At 33.3% G+C, this 18,860-nt stretch overlaps 1 long non-coding RNA gene across 1 annotated transcript; it reads right to left on the bottom strand.

Moving 5' to 3' along the window:
* Positions 1 to 7,907: 7,907 nt before the first annotated feature.
* Positions 7,908 to 10,570, bottom strand: LOC123562855 (uncharacterized). The gene is made up of 3 exons (XR_008367155.1): positions 10,484 to 10,570; positions 10,078 to 10,229; positions 7,908 to 7,938 (listed from the first exon to the last, which is right to left on the bottom strand). It is a non-coding gene; the product is annotated as an uncharacterized LOC123562855 (long non-coding RNA).
* Positions 10,571 to 18,860: the final 8,290 nt, after the last annotated feature.

The raw sequence follows: 18,860 nt of genomic DNA, 5'->3' as shown, positions 1-18,860 counted from the left end.
ACTCCCCCATGCAAGATAGAGGGAAATATCAAGTTTCAACTTGACATAATAGCCAGACAGTTAAAAATTAACAGGTTAACGAATGTTGTGTTCCCCCAGCAATACAATAGAAAACAGTTAACTACAGTTACAGTACAAGATGATCGATAGTCTTCATTTTAGCCAGATATGCTTGGCTTCGTCTAGTCAATTTGAAAATACGTATAACTTGTATCAGCATATATTTTACCACCTTGTTCATTTGTTATCCAAATGTTTTATGTCTCTGTTTTCCCCGTGGTACGAGTATTAAATATCATTGACAGATAAACATAAAACTAATGTCATAAGTTATTTGCAGTATGAATAAAGAAAACACATGCTCTCTGCAGCCATGCGCTATTTTTCTGAATAACGTCCGTCGCTAGCCATATATTTATCACATATTTGGCCTAAACCTTACATGTGGTAATTATGAAAAACTGTTGACTTAAAGCTTCATCTTTTAAGTTAGCTTTCAATATAATTATCCATGTATAGTAAAACATCGCTAAGTTTATAATTAAATACATTTATTCAGGTTTGTAAGCTCAGACTAATTCGTATACATTTGTTAATCGACTACCTAATGTAGTAATCATACTGTTTTTTTTTTTTGATTTAAATGTTTCATTCCTTATTAAATTTAAATTTTTTAATCCTGTATTTAGGTTTTTCCAATTAAAAACTGCTTCATTCTCCACTTAAAGTTAATAATGTTTTCACGAGTGGAAAAAAATTCAAGAAATGTTCCACACACATTCATTAAATTTATCTTCTTAATTGGCGTTTCCATAATATTTACAAAATAAAATCCCATTCGTATTTTTTTCTTCTTATGTTTTTTCACTGACTTATCAAATTTCATTTACAAATTTTGTTTGTATAAAACATGTCCAAATATGTGTACAAGTTACATAATAAAATTTGTTTGTCTTGTCTTGTCTTGTATCAATCAATTGGGGTATCAAACCACAGTAAATCTGTACCGACTGGACGGGGTGTTTATTTTAAGCCCAATTCGTGAAATTGATATATTTGTAAACGGCAAATATATTATAGAATTGTGTCATGTGGTAGCTTCCATATTCCAAGGTCTTACACACTATATTGTATTTATTAAAGTTTTTATTTACTTATTCTTATTTACTTGTATTGTTTGAATAGTAAATTGCTAGTAATTATATTACCAGGACCTCATCGGAAATACGATTTCATACTTTCATTGGCAATCAAAGGTATTATTGCACACTATACAGGCATACACAAATACATATAATATATAATGTATGTATTATTTTTAAACATAATACTGTTAATACACATAAACTTGGTTTTAAATATGACACTGGCTATCAGAGACATAAAATGTAACACAGTTCCGCAAAGCGGGGCAATATACGTATTCTAGATTGGATTTTTTTTTGGCGGGTTGGGGTTGGGGTTGGGGTTAGGTGAGTTTGCGTTTTGCCGCGGCGTAATGGAATACTAAGGCACAAGAACTAAGTGTTTTTATTTCGGTTGGTGTGAGAATGGGGCAATGGGGTTAATTTGTGTATGTATGTGGTCGGTGTCGTGGAAGGGTGGTGGAGGGGTTAATGAGGATTGTTGCACTCCTTTAAAACTCAAATTGTGCTCAGAGAAAATATCTGACATTTTGAACAAATTTTTTGGGACTGTGCCCCTTTGTATACCATACAATTTCATGCGCTGGAGTACTAAGGCACAAGAATTAAGAAAGTGATTTTTTTGTGGTGTGTGGCGGGGGGGGGGGACATTCAACATCTCATCACCACCCACTAATTCCAAATTAAAATAACAATTGAGATTGTGCCCGACCAAAATACAAGATAGGCTTGATTTACTTTGTGACCTTTACCTCTAAGCTTTGCACATGTTCATCCCACCTACCAATGCAAATTAAAGGTTAAAACGTATGCCACGCTAAAATAAGAGGCAATGCCCTTTAAGTTCCATTTGTGACCTTGATATTTTATGTACCGATCTGGTTTGAGCGCTCTGCACAATGCCCTCATCACCACATACCATACTTTATGTCATGCTTAAAGTCAATACAGGAATCGTTTTGAGAAGTGTCCCGGCACGAAATATGAGGGAACTGACGAAAAAAATGAACTTATGCACGGAAAAACCCCCATATACGTCCTTTTTCCGTAACAGGCGTACAAAGGATTTGGCATTTTGATGACTTCGGTACCTTTTTCCGGGGGAAGCGACTTATATCTAAACTCAACATATTTTCACTTTTAAATACTTACACCAAGGGAACCCAGATAGGTAGAAGTCCGGAAACACAAGTTATACTAAATCCTGTGGTATCACTTCTACAACAAAAATTCTTCGGCTCTCCTTGTTTCGACTGCAGCAGTATTCTTCATCTATGTACAAATGTTTAAAAAAACTAGCTTAAAACGAGCAAGTGATCACGACCATCCATATTATTGAATAGAACGTAGTTTTTATAAACATTTATTGTCCATGAAATAGAAAAGACTCGTTCACGTTTCGTGAAAAAACTCATACCTATTTTTTTTTTAACTTTTTACTTTCAAAACTTGAATTTTGGTATAACGTTATCAAAATATGAACTTTTGAAAACGTACATGTCTATCTGTGAAATACACAATGTTTCAAAAGGGATACTTTAAAATATCATCTGCACATGTTCGTACTATCAGTTTTCAATTAGTTTCCACTTTTAATCTGATAATGTTGTATACTTTTTTATATCAGACAATCACAGTTTTACTTACTCTTATGCCGTAAAGAAGTTAAATCAGAAAATTTAAAAAGCCTTTTGTTTTAAATAGTCTTGTTTTTCAACAACAGATTAACTATATGTTAAAATGAGGTTAAATATATGTTACAGTGATGGTTAACTTAATTATGTTAAAGGGGCACGTGTCATATTGATATTCATAGTTATATGTGCTGTTAAATTATTTGTAACAGTATTGTCGTGTTTTAAGGGCAGTAAACCTTGAAGTACTCAAAGGGCAGTGAGGAAATTTGCAGATTTTAAATTTTTTTAAAGGGTTAGTCATGTATAAAAATTAATTGTTACTACTTCAAATAATCTTACCCGAACATGGTGTTTGGCCGCAGGTCAGACAGCACTGTTAAAAGTATAAAGACAAAGGTAAATATGTGTTTACTGGCAAATAATCATGTGGGGAAAATTTTGTGATACAAAATTAAACTGATTACAACAAAAAGAAACTATTAAAAGTATTATAAACGACAAGTGTTACCCAAGTAGTCGCACATTCGTTAAAACCGAAATGTCTTTTTAAATTGAATATAATTTAATGCATCGCTTAAGAGGCATTTTACTAATGAACTTACTGCGGTGTTAAAGAAACAATAATCCAGCACACATTGTATCAATGCTCTCTGTAACAATATGCCATTTTGTTGTATATCTATATTTGAAATGATACGGAAACACTAAAGATTCGTGATTATCATAATTAGATTAAAGAGAATCGAGTTCAATAAGATGGTGGTGTCGCTATATTAATAAGGTTCTATGTACCACAGTCATATGAGAAAAGGAAATTGCAACTACATGTATATACTGACGCAGATTAATAATACGGGCTTGTCTAAGGTATATTTAGGTCAGAGTGTTTTTACTATTTCTTTGATTACGAACCGCTGTTCCTATTTTCCAGATAATGGAAATAAAGATAAGATTCAAAGCATGCATTTTTTCTCTTAAAATGAATAAGAAATAAAATGCGCCGCTAAAAAATCAAATGTAATTCTGGTGATCTTCGACTCGGAAACAGTAGACTGCTTCTATCGTGTTTAAGGACTGTTCACCCCAAAACAGGAATGACTAACTGTGTTATTATTGTGAAGTAGCCCAAAATTGGTTCCAAGTTGTTGATAAAAATATAGTGTTAGAGGAAAGTTTTATTTTTTGTTTGGTGTGGAGTGAAAACATTTAAAGCCTTTTTTTAAAAAATTTTCTTTACTGATTACAGTTTATCTGATAAATATAAGACCACTCCTTGACAAGTGGTATCCTCCTGTATTAACCACACTCATTTTGTCCTAGCTTTTCTTTCATCTGTATTTGGGAGTGTATTGTTTTCAAAAATATCGAATTAAATAGATTTATTTGAAATTCGTTTAACACGAAATCCTTTTTTGGAAATAAAATTTGGGTCAAAACCATTTGTTTTTACATGGGCCATGTACAAATTATTCAAACGCCTTAAAAATAGGTTTTTAAAACCAATTTTTACAAACAAATACTAGAAATCAGTAATCACGTATCAATACTATATAGCAAAGGGTTACGCAAGAGTAAACAGTTATAAGAAAAACAGGTTTCTGTTCAACGAAGGGCAGATTTAACCCATTAGTTATTTAAGTCACCAATTACAAATTTGAAACTTCTATCCTTTGCACTTCTCCAACAATTTATAGGATTGGCAACATTCGGTTTCCGTGATGATAAGGCCCTAAAAAATTGTTTTCATACTACCCCACTACACAAAACAAAAATGGTAGGTAGGTAGGAATTTGTTTACAATAAAGAAAGAGCAATTTCTCTTGAAAGTATAAAAATAGCGAAAATAGCGAAAAACTATAAAAACATTTAGGGTCGCGGCAAAATAGGGATACAGGAAACAAACATTTTAGGCTTAAGTATTTACTGAATTTTTTACAATAAAGATAAGGTTATTTAACAATTTATTATATTATAATCGTGAATGAAACTTGAATATTTCAATAAATGATAATACTGTTGACACAGATAACTTACTGTAAAGATATAAAATATGCAAATATGTCAAACATTTTAAAAAACTTAGATACGTTACAAACGTGAAAAGTAAAATTTAAATCAACACAAACGTTAAACACAAAACGTGGCCTTACAAGTATTCAAAAATTGTTTGTTTAACTTGTCTTTAAATCACACCGAATTTATGTCCTTATGCGAATTATCAACATTAGTAACGTCGTTCTGTTGATGGTTCAAAGGGTAGATTGTTGATACTTTGTATTCCATGATAAAAACTTTTTATTCACCTCCTATATTTGCCCATACGATTGTCTTTTCTTTCGCCGATAACATACAAACACAATGGCTGCGACTATAGCAACTATTGCAACAATGACAAGCACATTTCCCCCTGCAAAAGAACAACGAGTAAATACAGTTTAACCTTTCACGATAAGCCACGCCACACTGTGGAATAAAGTGGCCTCTTGTAATAGATTTATTTCAGAACAGGTTCTTGAGGATCGTTGTTGGTTACTTAGGAAGAGAAAGTGATTCTTTCAAAGAATAGTTGAACTTGTGACCTTTAGACTGAGTATAGATCGAACATTTGTATACGCAGCATCTCATTCATGTAAAATAACATGTAAAAACTAAACGCTACTAGATTCATCATAAAGGAACTTTCATCATGCTCTTTTTAGAATGAAATTATTAAACGAGTTGAAACAAACAAGAGGGCCATGATGGCCCTATATCGCTCACCTGTTATCATTGCACTTGAGGACAAGAAGGTCCTCAGAAAAAATATCAAGTCACAAGGACAGGAAAACAAAGAGAAGAAATTTAACCAAAAAGAAAAAAAATCTTACAAGGTACAATATGTCAAATACACCTAAAAATTGGAGGGAAGCCCCCCCCCTCCAATTGGTTACCAAGAAAAGTGGTCTAGGTTTTTCCCTACGGCCAATAATAAAAAAATTACAAAAATAAGCTATTTTAGTAACGTAAAGGGAATAATTAAAAAAAAATTTTGTAAGTGAACAAAAAAGGTCTGCCAAATAAATCTGTTTTACATAAAGAAATTTCAGATCAGTATCTTCATTGTTACGAGATATACCATTTTAATTTGAAATAAAAAAGGAGGTAAATTTTACATAAAATCATCCATAGTTATCTACCCTGTTGGCTCGTCCAACTAATGAAAATAATGAAATTTCAATAAGTCCTATAAGTACTACTGACTAAATCCTTTTGATTACAATAGGGGAGGTAATCAGATTAAATTAACTCTGGAACCTCATTGGATCTGATTGTCATGGGAATCCAAGATTTATTGTTGTTGAAGATTTTTTTGGAAGTTTGTATCAAATAAAACCATAAATGAAGTATCTTAATGCTGCAAAAAACCAAAATAGCCAAATTTTGAACTTTAAGGGCCATAACTCTGGAACCCATGATGGAATCTGGGCCCGTTCAGAAAGGCCAGATCTTGTGGTAAATTACAAGTTGTGTGCAAGGTTTGGTTAAATAAATCTAAGTGAAGCTCTATTGTGCAACAGGTCAAAAAAGCTAATTTTGGCCCTTTCAGGGGCCATAAACTCTGGAACCCATTAAAGGGATCTGGCGTTTAAAAAAAGGAACCGAGATCTTATGTGACACAAGTTTTGTGCAGGTCTGATTAAAATTTAAATCATAAATAAGCTCTATTGTGGCAGACAAAGGTAAAAATAGCTAATTTGGCCCTTTCGGGCCTAAACTCTGGAACCCATAAAGGAATTTCGCCATTCAGAAAGGGAAACCCAAAATTTTATAGTGATACAAATTTTGCAAATTTGGTTTAAAATAAAACTAAAAGAGTGCTATTGTGCCAAGGTTAAAAAACTAAATTTTGGCCCTTTCAGGGGCCCCCCAAAATCTGAACCCCAAAGGGTCTGCTGTTTAAGAAAGGGAACCCAAAATTTTGGTGACACAAGTTTTGTATAAGTTTGATTAAATTCAAATATAAATGAAAACTCATTGGCAACAAGGGCAAAATAGCTAAATTTTTGGGCCCTTTCAGGGGCCTAATCTGGGGAAACCCCTAATGGGATTAGCCAGTTCAAGAAAGGAACCCAGATCTCAGGTGATACAAATTGTGTGCAAGTTTGGTTAAAATAAAATCTAAAGAAACCACTATCGTGCAGACCAAAAAATTTTTGACGGAGGCGGGCACGGCTCGGACAAGGGTGATCACAAAAGCTCCCTTTCACTATGTGACGGTGAGCTAAAATAAAATTTCAAAGGTCTACCAAATAACACTGAAATGCGGAAGCAGAACAAATTTAATTTAAAATTTCTTTTAAAAATTAAAATTTTTTAAAAGACTTTAACTGATACAGCCCACTTATCTCAATAGGGAAAGGGCAGGTCTGACTGTCGCAGGGTCGTAATTTCAATCCCTGGGCTGCTATGTTCCGTGTTGATCGATAATGTAAAATTGGGCTTTAAAACATTCTTCTTCCCTAATTATGTTGGGAAAATTTGTTATCACGACGGGCTTTTACTGGTAAGATCATGAAACTGGTTGGTTACAAAACCGAAATACTGTTGAAAATGGGAAAACTAAAACCAAAAAAAAAACTCTTACACCCGGGATTGTCCGCTTGTTTTTTCGTTATGGTTACTATGACAATAAAACTCTTACAGGGGAAACCCACACAAAAACAATTTTTTTTGTCAAAACAAAAAAATCCTGGGGCTACAAAGTTTTACATTCGATATAAGTTTAAAATTTAAAAAGAATCGTTAAGCAACTTTGTTTTGTTTAAATTTTTCGTTAAATGTTGCTTTTTTAGGTTTTTTGTAAAAACCAATATTTTGAAAAAAGATTAGCCAAATAATCATTTCACATTGCTGTTTATGTTTTTTTTTAAGTAAAAGAAAGTATGCTCTTTTCATTTTTTTGATGGAATTACTCAATGTAATGTATACATTCTATTTAGTAAACCTGCGTGTATGATAAAATAATGCAATCTTTCTTTCCATTTTTGAATGAATAACTGTTACAATAAAGTTAACAAAACTTAATCTTACTTCTGTTGAATCAGACTGTTTATTAACAAAGGCAGCTAAACATTGTAAAACTTACATGGACACGGCGTTTGTCCACATTTCTTGTCCTACAAAGACAAGGTACAAATCATTTCCATAATTTAGAAATATTCAATCAGGTCCAATTCAATTTATGTCTGCGTTTATCTTTAATACCAATGAGAGGAGGTAAGTACGGGGCAGTCGATCCTGCTCTTCTCAAAGAATCTGGTAGTCCCTTTACATTAATCAAAGCCTTGAAATGTCTGATGGTTGCGGGTTTTTGGTAGATTTTCTGTTTAAATGCCAGTCTATGAATATACATGAATGAGAATCAAATACAAATTTAATGTGCCTCATCTCTAAGATGAACTCCGCCTGACCCAGCTTGTGATATAACCATGGGCTGGAATACCTTATCATTGATAGATCTTATATAATCTAAATGGTCAGTGTGAGTGGATACAGGTTGAATAAGAACTGCTTGTTCATTGATAATTCATCCGCACTGTTCATAAATGGGACTATTTTGTGTAGCACATGAACATCATTTGGATGTGATTCGGAATAAAATAAAGATGCTATGATTGTCAGAAATACACTTTAACTTTGGTACCGGGATAAACCCGCAACCAAAAAGGCATTTTGAATCTCTTTTTGCAAATGCTCTTCTTGTACATTTAACTTTATGTATAATATCATCTCAAAACACATTTTCTCTTGTTTCTTTCTCACCAGTACTAATTATTACCCAGCCTGTTATCACTTTATATGGCATTCTGAAGTGAAGGCTGCATTCAATTTTACATATATTTACTTAATTATTCCTATATCATTTTATACTTTTAAATTTATTTCTGGGGTTCTTTCACTTTGATGACTGTGTATACATTGTTTTGAAACACTCTGTAAAGAAATCTAGCAAGAAAAAACATCTAGCCTAAAATGCACTAGAAGGAATGTTAGATTTCACATTTCTACTTATTTTATCAACATTAGTGTCACTTTCGTAACTGAAGTTGATGAATATAAGACAATCCTATCAGACAAGAATTCTCTTACCTTTCTTATACTCGAAATCAGTATAACAGTTATTATATAATGTTCAGGTACAAGACAGTCTGGTCGAGGACGCAAGGTGTTGCACATTTCATTATCTCTCTCAAAACGAGTGATCTATTTACAAATTTTATTATCACTCGGGGAAATTCTCTTCCGTTAATGCACATTTACATAATTAACACTATGTTTTTACAGTATGAATGATTAATAACATAAATTGCTATGTACATACTGATGGTTGACCCAAAGGGTTTAAGGTGTGTTTTCACAAGAAAATGTAAATAGAGGTGTACATATATTATCGTTTGAAGATATGAGTTATTGACAATATTATAGAAGTAACGAACTATTTAATTCTAAATGTCAAAGACTAAAATAGTTGTGTCTATACGACGGCCACTTTTAATGAAAAATAAATTTTACAACGCTTCCTTACCTACGCATAATTTTATATAAAAGAACAGGCGATAGACTATATGAATAGAAGGTCCGTCTACACGTTAACTTAATTCTGCCAACCAGGAGACTTGTTATATTAATAGTGTAAATCAAATGTAAAAGTGTAAGGGATTGGTACTCAATTAGTGCTAATGTAATTTTCATTGCAATATACTATTTGGCCATTGCAATATACTGTTTGGTCACAAGAAATAAACCACTGCTAATTACATTTTTTCCGGCAGAAAAACAGAAAAGACAGCTTTGGTGTTATAACATAAAATCATGTATTTCTAAATTGTACTGTGTAAATCCAGTGTATGTTACAGCCAATTAGAAATTCAGCATAGCATTTAAGGAAAAATGCATTTTATAAACATGTTGAGCTACTAATATCAGGAAATTTATTTTAAAATGTCTGTATAAAAATGTTAAAGGTATAACATTCAGAGTTACATCTTTATTGTAAATGAAGCCGCGCCATGAGAAAACCAACATAGTGGCTTTGCGACCAGCATGGATCCAGATCAGCCTGCGCATATGCGCAGTCTGGTCAGCATCCATGCTGTTCGCTAACAGTTTCTCTAATTACTATAGGCTTTGAAAGCGAACAGCATGGATGCTGACCAGACTGCGCGGATGCGCAGGATGGTCTGGATCCATTCTGGTCGCAAACCCACTATGTTGGTTTTCTCATGGCACGGCTCAATTATTTATTTGAATCTTACCTGAGTAACGTTTACCTCAAGTTTGTCCAGAGAATGAGCATATACAACTACACTTAATAAGATGTATCCAATTATACCTGGTCTTATCATATTGTTAGAATTTATTACTTTTGAAACCTGCGTTTTTCACTTCTTCTTATGACAAACGTAGTCTGAAATGTATAAAGAGGTTCCCATGTTTGTTAAAGTGAAGCAGGAAGTATTGACGTTTAATCGATGATAAGGATTATTTACATAAACTCGCCATACCTGTTTCACTTTGAAAGTATGAAGCGATGGCGTACTTATAACAAAAATAAGCGCGTAACAAACTTGAAACATTTATAACAAACTATTTAAAAAAGATATACAAAATACAATATTTCAGTAAAAACTAAGTTGATGTTATCCAAATACTAATACTCACTTGTCCTGATTGGTAGCTTAAATAAAATTCCATAAACGTTTAATCCGCACGAGATGTTTAATACGATCATTTTGATCTAAGAACACTACTAATAAATTTACACACTTACGATAACCCTCACAGGAAAAATTTATTAATTTCCAATACAAGAGCAACCAAACAAAATGGCTGTTCGCTTATGAAAAGTGACCAATCGAAAGCTAGCATACAAAAGCCATAGTGCCCCAATAAGGAAGCGGCCATGTTTAATGAACAAAAAGGGCTGGACCAATCTATCGGGGGCCTAGAGGGCGTGGACGGTAGCATCCCTTGAGCGACTGTGGAGTTTCCACTTTTTCTTTTTGGGTTTGGGCACAAGTCTTATTCTATTACTGCTCATGAACAGACTCAATAAAACCGAGTCTGCAATTTTCACTGTTTGCTTTGTTCTCGTGCTTCCGAGGGATCAACTTTCCAGATTTTATTAAGATTTTATTAATATCCCATGTCAGGTTTGCAGCTTTATCAGTGTTGTTATCACAGGAAAGAAACAATGTAAGTCTGAGGATGTGAATAAAAACGTTGTTGCTGGTATGTATTTAATTTCACTTTACCCACACGTAGAATTCTCCCCCTTGACCTAGTAAAGTAAAGTATTTTCACTTTATTAGGTAATTAATAGGTATGTTTGATTGTATCCAAGTAGCCTGAATTTTATGGAAATTTACACAAGTGTAGATAGTTATAAGGTATATGCAGAGTTTGTCAGGATAACTTCAATGACTATAGAGTTATTGCCCTTTAATTATCTTACATTCATTTAATTCCCACACACAATTAACCCACTGAGGATCTTCATGAAACTTACGACAGAAATAGACCAGTAGGGCGGTGGTGCAGTAGCATTTTTTATCAGGATCTCTTCAATAAATTTTGCTTTTTGCGCTTTGATTATTATATCTTTCAAAATCTAGCCCCTTCATTCAAAAAACAAATTCAGTAGGGGGTATAGTTCACTGAAATTAGTTTTTGATCAGGTTTTTTATAATGTAAAAAAAAACAAAGAAAAGTATCAAACAGGGAATGCCACGCACTAAAAGCGCGGCCTCCTCAAAACGAACCCCCAGCACGCAAACGCGTGCACCACATACACACACACACTCAACCAACACATAAAGACAAAACGAACAACTCACAAACACACGCCACACACACTCAAAGCCAACACATAAGGACAAAACGAACAACACACACACGCGCGCACACAAAATCAACACATAAGGACAAAACGAACAAACAAAGGAACACAGTGGGGCACCGCCTTGGAACGGTCAGTGGCAAAAACACCACCGGGGAGCTTAAACCGGTTTATGGTGCGCACCAAACCTCACTCTTACCCCCACCATGTTCCAAAGACATGGGACAGTGTAAATAAAAGTAATCCCCTCCAGGTGAATCTCTAACACACGTAATGGAAACAAAAAGACCAGTTTTAATAAATCTAACGCATAATTGTATGATTTATTTTTATATCCACATTGTTAGAACATTTTTTAAAGAACATGATCTTGAAAACCATCTTAAAAATCTTGAAAATTCAGTAATAAGATGTAAACATGATTATTTCATCAATTAATTCTAAAATGGAAAATATGTGTGTCCATTTTCATTATAACGTTGCATTGTTGACATAACATTTACATTTTACATGCTCACTCATTCCTTGGAATACATTTCAATAACTGACTGTTACAAATCACGTTCTCCAACCATCACATAATTTATAGAACACTCCAAACTACAGTAATTACGACACAAATTCCAACGATTGTATTCCAGAAAATACAGATGGTAAAACATCAATATTCTTTGCTATTTATGTCCATTATAACATAATATATAGTAGTCGCAACTTGACCGCGATGGTTGACCTTCAGCTGATTATTCATATCGATTATTTCATTGAGGAAATAAAGGGTGATTAGGGTAGCCATGTATATTTATATGGAATGAATATGTATGCAGTGCAGTATCAAAGTATGTATACTCAATTTGATCAGTTAAAACTTTCAAATACACTAATTCATAATTACACAATTTCATATTTCCGCTTTCTCGTGCAGCTCGTGTTTTACGTACACTCCTTTTCAATAATAGGTTGTGCCTCATTATGTATTATAATACAAAGGTCAACCATCGGGGTCAAGTTGCGTCCACTATAGTACACATTGTAAGCTTCAAACGTGTCACGACCGTGTAATTAAATAAGTGAATGAAACACACGATGTACTAAATAATAATACAATCATTCAACCAATGAATCGCTTGATCTGTCACGGTTGTATAGATACTATAACAATCCATTCATTGATTTGATTCATGGTAATTTTCAAAATTAATTTAGTACAAAATACTATACTTCTCAATATAGACTTATTTTATAAATGATCATTTTTGAATTTCGTAGTCATTTTGAAATACAAATATCGAATACATAATTAAGGTGATTGTCAACCTAGCTATTCTTTTATCGTAAACACTTTCAAAGAAAAACAAATCTGTTTAATACTCACACTTTCTTTACTGTGAATGTCCAAAGAAAACGTATACGTTAATGCCCTTCCAACTTGTGGAGGTCGCAATTCGAAACAATATGTCGGACTCTACCAGCCTTTCAACTCTTATTCTTCCTGCAACTGCTACATTTACCTCCTCTCTGTCTTCTTATGGTCACTTATACAACTGGAACAACACGAATTTTTCTTCTGGCATCACCTGATGGGTATAGACTTACAATCTTACAGGGTGAGGGTTGGTCTTTTTTGCTTCTTTTCAAATTTAAAGGTCTAGCACGTTTCACAACCTCTGAACTTATTATTTGATTGTCAATGCTTCTTCTGAGAGCTGGTGACATTCATCAAAACCCCGGACCCAATACAATCACGTCATCTTCCACTGACAACTCTCATATTTTTACATTTTCGAGGGCTCCCAAAACTCACTGACATTTGTCCATATAACGTACAAAGTTTCTTTCATAAAAGGGATATTCTCCAGGCTGAACTACAACACTTCGACGTTCTTTCTTTTTCTGAAACTTGGCTAAGTGATCAGAACGAGTCTTCTCTCATATTTGAAAACTTTGCAGCACCAGTCCGGAAGGATCGTAATGGCGATAATCATGTAGGTGTAATAGTGTACTTCAGATAGTAATTTAAAGACACTTCTGCGAGAAGGTATTTCTAAACCCGTTTTTTATGGGGATGTGGTTTACAAACTTATTAAGATATTGGGTCATGGTATTTTTCAAATGTATTTGGTAAAATTATAAAACGTTTTATTAAAAGAGGTTACGACCCAACTGTTTTGAGAGATACTGCATGTTTAGTGTTCAAAAAAAAAAAAAAAAAAAAAAAATATCAAACAGGGAATGCCAAGCACCAAAAACGCAGCCTCCCCAAAACGAAACCCCCAGCACGCAGACGCGCGCACCACACACACATACACACACACACCCAAAGCCAACACATAAGGACAAAACGAACAACACGCACGCACACAAAGCCAACACATAAGACGAAACGAACAAACAAAGGAACATAGTGGGGCGCCGCCTTGGAACGGTCAGTGGCAAAAATACCACTGGGGAGCTTAAACCGGTTTATGGTGCACCTAACCTCACTCTTACCCCACCATGTACCAAAGACATGGGACAGTGTAAATAAAAGTAATCCCCTCCAGGTGAATCTCTTACACACGTAATGGAAACAAAAAGGCATGGCATGTAAAACACAAAAATGCTCGTGTATAAATATATAAAAAACAAACCTTAAGAACCAAAAACGTATGTACTCAATGCCTTTTCAGAAGACAGAGCAACAAGAGAAACACCCTTAAGGGCCCGACGAAACAGGCCAGAAGACAAATATCAAAACAGTTCAGTCCTGGTAGGATTTAAAAACTGCTCATCATAGAGTCCTCCCCCTCTTCCGTCAGACGCAATCAAAGAGGGAAGCGTAGTGTTCAACTGTAAACGGGTTGAATACTAAACATGCGGTATGTTTCAAAACAGTTGGGTCGTAACCTCTTTTAATAAAACGTTTGATAATCTTTCCAAATACATTTGAAAATTACCGTGACCCAAGATCTTACGAAGTTTGTAAACCACATCCCCATAAAAAACGGGTTTAGAAATACCTTCTCGCAAAAGTGTCTTTAAATTACTATTGAATTTTAAAACTAAATCAGAATTACGATAATAAAATTTAGCAAAATATTTACGGAATTTGTAATAACGGTAGCCTTGCTGAAGAAGTTTACCTGTAATATATTGATTACGTTCATTGAAATGCTTGACATGACTACACGCTCTGGCAAACCGAATTAATTGAGAAATATATACCCCATAAGATGTAGCCTGAGGTACATCCTCATCCAAATGGGGAAAATTTACAATACTAAAATTAAAATCATCCCTCTTGTCATAAATTTTGGTATGTATAAAATTGTCATAAATAGAGAGATGTAAATCTAAAAATGAAGCATCAGTATCCGAACTGTTAGTTTTAATTAACTGAAGCTCCCTAGGATAAATAGTACCCACCAATTGACCAAAAAACGGATTATCCATATTAAGAATATCATCTAGATAGCGTGATGTATTATTAAATGCCGTTATAATATCTGCCTGCGTATCTGGAGAGAAGCTCAACATAAAGTCTCTTTCATAACAATATAAAAACAAATCTGCGACAAGGGGTGCACAATTTGTTCCCATGGGAATACCAACAACTTGTCTAAAAACCGCATTCCCAAACCTGATGTAAATGTTGTTCAATAAAAAGGAAAGGGCTTTACAAACTTCGTCACAGGTCCACATTGTATAATGTTTAATAATATTGTTAGTAAAAAAAGCTTTATCAAAATTGCAAGCAATAAATGTAGCATTCTCTCTGGCAAAAGTCTTTTGAATTAGGGCAGTTAATTTGTCATTTTCTAAGTTATGTGGTAAAGTGGTATACAAAGTAGAAAAATCGTATGTACTGACTGTAGATACCTTGTAATTATTAATTTTCAACTTATCCAGGATTTCACCAGAATTTTTAATCGACCAAAATAAGTGTTTACCAGTGTTTTCGTATACTTTATCGCAGTATCTTTCCACGTGGGCTTTCACAGCAGTTAGACATGATGTTAATAGTTTTGAAATATTTGTAGTTGTACAAGAGCTTGAATTAGTGATGAAGCGAGCTTTATATGGCTGTTTATGCAATTTAGGAATCCAATACATGGTCGGTAGTTTAATTTGTTGATCGTCTATACGAACTTTTAAATTAGAAACTTCAGTGATGTGATCAGTAATCAACTTATTTTCAACAGAAGGACTCAATGTATAAGTGTTAGTGCTATTTAGTTCGTTTTGTAAAACATTGATATAATGTTGGCGTCAAATGATGATAAGGCCAGAGTTTTTTTATCTTTCGTTTTACGGGAGATTTTGAAAAATGAGCCGGGGGAGGAGGGAATAAAAATAAAAAGCTTGAAAGTGAGCATCTCGGAAAAAAAAAATAGAATTTTTTAAGATTTTTTTTATTTTGATGAACTTTCGTTTCAAGTTTTGTTTACTTGTGTTTGTGTCCAGTATTAAATATTGTGATGTATTGTTATGTTTTCAGACTATAAAAGCCATTTATACAGGATGAACATTGAATAAAATTTTGTCAAAATGTACATGCCAGACAATTATTTTCATTTCAAGTGTTTTATATTCATATCATTCTTTAGAGTAAGTATGTTTTGTGCTTAAACAAATCCACCTCGGTTAGATCACCAAGAAAGGAAAATTAAATATTAGAAATATTTCTAGTGGAAATCTTACGGTATATTTAGCATTAAATGAACATAAAGTAAGTGTAATTAATCAGGAGTTATTGTCTCGAACAAATCCATTTTATGGACAAAATCTGATTAACCAAATTCAAGGCTGAAAAATATTTATCATTTTTTATTTAAAGATCTATATTGATTTTATTAGAGTCTCATCCACTTACAAAACATAAGATACACCAGCATATAATTCACACATATAATACACACATATAATACACACATATAATACACAAATAAAACATGTAAGCATCATAAAAATTACAAGAGACTGTTAAAGTAAATGGTACTAAAGCTGTCATAATCTTTAATCGATAATATATAACAATTTGTACGAAATATACCGTGACAACATCACAGATTGGAAGTTGATTTGATATAAATATGTTAATAAAACAGTGATATCGCTCATTCTCAGTAATAAGGCACATATAGAAAATAGTAACATGTAAAAAATCAAAGTAGAATATTGTTTAATTTGGGCTTATATTCCTATAAATGTACCTTTTAATGCTTCAGATTTAGTGAAATGAAGTACATCTTTCGTATTGTATTAGAATACCGGATACTTACTGGCATATGGAACACTTAAATGCGAAACAAACCTGATGATACCTACGTTACATATATGTAACGTAGGTATCGCGTGTTTGTCCGCCATCCAGTAAGCTTACTATTGCATTGTCCTAATCAGTTTAGTGTTTTTATCATAAAATAACAATTTATCTCTGTATCCTATTGAGATATATTAGATTTCGATAATAAATAGAAAATCTTACCTCCAAGTTTCCAAGACTGGTCAAAAATAAAAGTCAAGTCTAACTTTTTCCATGTAGTTAAATCTCTATCTTTGCAATTTCAAATATGGCTGACAAGACCTTGCTGACGTCATGAAAAAAATTACGTCAGAATAATCTGAACCTTTCGTACACACACTTTTTCGTAACAAGTGTATTTACTAGTAACGTAGGCATCAGTAAGGTAAGTATTTTCTATGCGATATATTATGCTATATTCTGTAAGTAAAAATGCAAATCTTAATTTATGGGTTGCAAATGGTTAAGGGCTTAATCGACGTAAATGTGGTACATATATACCTTTCATGTTGCATTTTTTATGTTCAAAGTACCTTGTAACGTTAGTATCGAGTAAATTTATAACTTTATGACCAGTATAACTCTGACAGACATCCATTTAAAAGTATTCAAGACAACAGCTTAAAAGTACATATCTTTTATCAAAGAGTCAGTTGACACTTTTTAAAATGAAATTCTGTATGTCTTACCGTGAATATTAACATTTAATCCAAATCTGAAGAAGGTTATAACGTAGGCACGCTGATTTCGGCGACAAAAGTCAAACGTAGTGTATAAGTGATTTTCGTTTCCTTAAAGGGGTAACCTGTCGATAAAAATACATTACTATTTACATCCCTTAGAATTGTAAAAAGAAAAATTGCTATTCCCTAAATTTCAATCGCACGTGAAGAATAGAAACGTATGGACCCGAATAGCGACAGGTAACGTAGATATTATTTCATGTATTTCATATCAAGCTACTGATACAAATACATACTAGATATGACAAAATGTATGCTACTTTTACAAGCCGACTTTAGACAAATGTTTAAGCCATTAAAACCCACTCTGCCTCCGTTTGATATATGAATAATTCCATTGCGACATGGACAGGTCTAATAGGTTCCTGATTGCTGAGAATAAGCGATATATTGTGTGGAAAAAAACATGGAATTATTGCAAATGTATAGCAAAAAAAAAAAAAAGGAAAAAATATCGCACAACGTGGGGCTCGAACCCACGACTCCGAGATTAAGAGCTAGCCGGGCTATTGGTTCATGTTCCGCGGGTCTAATGACATAATCAGAATTTAATATTAAAATGAAAATGTAAATTATGGTGTTCAGGAGTGAAATATATCTTAATCTTACACAGAAACATACAAATTTTCTATTTATTTTATGTGCCTTTAATAGTTTTAACCAAATTACCTAGTTTGTACGCGCAACGTCACGTGCATGGCATCATGACGTGTGTCGTGACGTCAGAATATCTTTGTAGAAAAACTGTAAATAGAGTTAGTTCTACTACATTCCCTGATTTCTTTTACATTTTATTATGATAGAACGTATATTATATCTATAATCCTGTTACTGTTAGTATTTCTATACAACTATATCTTTACTGAAATAGATCAATATTTTTCAAGGAATTTTTCTATTATCTATAATTCATATTCTTTAAGGTGTAAGCCCTAGTCCCGTACTAGTGAAAACTATAAATGATATTTTCACCGTTTGAAACATCAATATCAATTTTATTTCACTGATACATTTCAGTATTTCACTGAAGAGCATATAATAAAAACTATAATTATGCAGAAACTAGCTCTATACCCCGACGACATCACAAAATATAAGTTCATTTAGATCTAATATAAATATGTAAATGAAGCAGTGAAACATCGTGTGGGGAAAAAGCAAATTAAAAAGCTA

This window comes from Mercenaria mercenaria, chromosome 2, assembly GCF_021730395.1.
Source record: "Mercenaria mercenaria strain notata chromosome 2, MADL_Memer_1, whole genome shotgun sequence".
In the NCBI taxonomy this organism is placed as follows: domain Eukaryota; kingdom Metazoa; phylum Mollusca; class Bivalvia; order Venerida; family Veneridae; genus Mercenaria; species Mercenaria mercenaria.
This window is presented reverse-complemented; position numbering and strand designations above follow the sequence as displayed.